Genomic DNA, 2,185 nt, shown 5'->3' with positions numbered 1-2,185 from the left:
ATGGGTGGTGAGATCGTGAGATCCAGTCAGGCATCCAGCCAAGTTCCGGCTCAGGGCTCAACTGAGTCAGCTTGAAGCTTCTCTCCCTCTACTCCTCCCCCAACTCATGCACACTCTCCTGCGCTCCCTTTCAAATAAATAAGTAAATCTTTTTAAATGAATGAATGACCGAATGAAAGGTTCAGAAAAAATAAGCATGCTGGAACTATTAGTGGAAGTTTATGAAGGTGTTGAAATCAACAAATTCATCTCCCCCAACTTGAAAATATTTTTCCCTTTGCCAATGCTCATGTATTTATTTACCATTCTATTTTTCTCTTATTGCCAAAATTGTCTAATATGTAAGCTATATTCAATTCTTCAGCACCAAAACTTTATTATTTCCCATGCACCTACCTCTGCTTCTCTAAGGCTCAGTTTCAAGAATTACTTCAATGGTCTCTTTTGTCTCAAACTCAAAGGTCTTTCCTCTATTCTCTCTCTCTCTCTCTCTTTTTTTTTTTTTTTTTTTTTTGGACACTTTTTGAGTTCTTACCCCTATTGACCACACCCATTTTTCTTCAAAGTTTCTCTATTCCCAGATTTCAAACATATGGGATTCCTCTCCTCTAATTCTAGTACTAACTATTCTGGTGATAATACCTGGATGCATACAGTACCCTCCTCCCATTACCAGAGTGCTGTGCTGTGAGTGTACAAGTATTGATATGATCTGGTGGAACTCAAGACCACATGGCCTATTTGCTGAAAGAAGAGACATAAAGCACTATGGGAACTGATGCTGGCTTAATAAATATGTGTGGGTAGGTAGCGTGGGATCAGGGAAAGCAAATGCAAAAGCATGGTAATAATAACTCAATATATCAGATACTGGCTGAGAAGTTCAGCAAGTTCAGAGTTTAAAAGTTGATACAAAGGTGAAGATCAAGAGAGCTGTAAAGTAGATTAAGGACTAAGTTGTCAAAGATCTTAATCATTATGCTAAGTTTTTGCCTTGTAACTAATAACTTAAGTACTGATTCAAAGACTCAATCTATAGACCACTTAGGAAATTAAATATTTGAGAGCAAAAATAAGGAATGGTCTCTGATTATGAGAAATTTATTATTGGGTACCTGGGTGGCTCAATTGGTTAAGTGCCTGTCTTGAGCTCAGGCCATGATCCCAGGGTCCTGGGATTGAGCCTCACATCGGGCTCTCTGCTCAATGGCAAATCTGCTTCTGCCTCTCCCTTTCCCTCTGTGATCTCTCTGGCTCTCACTCTCTCTCAAATAAGTAAATAAAATCTTTAAAAAAATAAATTTATTATCTAATTGTAGGAAGCAGACATTTATAGAATAAAAGTACATAAAATAATACTAAATTATATGGGGCATTGAATAAGTGTAGGAGAAATGAATAATAATTCATATGTTGATAGTCAAGATGTCTTGACTCTCTGAAGTAAATGATTTAGACTTGAATTAGGTAGACCTTGAAAGTTGAGCAGAATTTGGTTAGTCTGAACAGAAAGGAGAGCATTTTACTTGGAATACCTCCAAGGCGTGGAGCTGTAAACTGATCACAGGTGGAATGAGAACAATCCTAGCCTCTGGCCCATATGAATACTAGAGTGTGCTGGGAAACAAGATAGTCATTAATGGTTGTGGTACCATTAATCACGTGGGGCCCCACAAGATCCTCTTCTGATATTTAACAGCAAGCTGCAAAAAAAAAAAAAAAAAAAGGGAGCTAAGTCGCAAAAACTTTGATAAGAATTGAAATGGATGGTAGTGAAGACAGGAGGAATGAGCATAAGTATAAGATGCCATCAGTAGAATAGAAAGAAATGAGGCAAAATTTAGGATTGTTTAGAATAAAACTGAAGTCATTTTAATATATAAAAGTTCTAATGCCTCATTTAGAGATTTTGTAGTAGCCTAAGAGCAAAATACTGGCAGATATAGGTCTTCCCTGTGTGTCTTCTTAATCTCTCTGAATTAGTCTCTTATTATCTTGCCTTCTGTGTCACTATGGCATGCTTTAGTCTGGATGATTTTTTTTTTTCTTCCACCTGCCTGTTCTGCTCTGTATGTCATTCTGCCCCAGGAATACCCTGTCTCCTACTCTATGTCTATTCACGTCCTGACCAATTATTTAAAATCTATTATTTATTTTACAGAAGGAGAGAGAGAGAGAGACAGCA

Source organism: Lontra canadensis, unplaced genomic scaffold (assembly GCF_010015895.1).
Source record: "Lontra canadensis isolate GAN:19392208 unplaced genomic scaffold, GSC_riverotter_1.0 scaffold9, whole genome shotgun sequence".
NCBI classification, from domain to species: Eukaryota; Metazoa; Chordata; class Mammalia; order Carnivora; family Mustelidae; genus Lontra; species Lontra canadensis.
This window is presented reverse-complemented; position numbering follows the sequence as displayed.